Raw genomic sequence first — 228 nt, 5'->3', positions numbered from 1 at the left:
CGAAGCCCTCGGAGGGTTTGATTCTTCCGCACGGGTGGGAGTTGGGTGTCTTCTTGGTGCAGCCCCGGGCTCCCAACCGCTGCCCTGGCACAGCACGGAGCCCGCACCATTGTCCTCACGTCCTCCTTCCCACTTGCAGAGGAGAAAAGCAGCTCCCTGCAGCCACTGATGCTGTTTGTCTGATATTCAGGTTTTCTTGCCTCATTTTCCACCCTGCCCACACTTGAC

Source organism: Nestor notabilis, unplaced genomic scaffold, assembly GCF_000696875.1.
Source record: "Nestor notabilis isolate BGI_N333 unplaced genomic scaffold, ASM69687v1 scaffold21674, whole genome shotgun sequence".
Classification (NCBI taxonomy): domain Eukaryota; kingdom Metazoa; phylum Chordata; class Aves; order Psittaciformes; family Psittacidae; genus Nestor; species Nestor notabilis.
The sequence above is the reverse complement of the archived record's forward strand: the minus strand, read 5'-3'. Positions refer to the sequence as shown.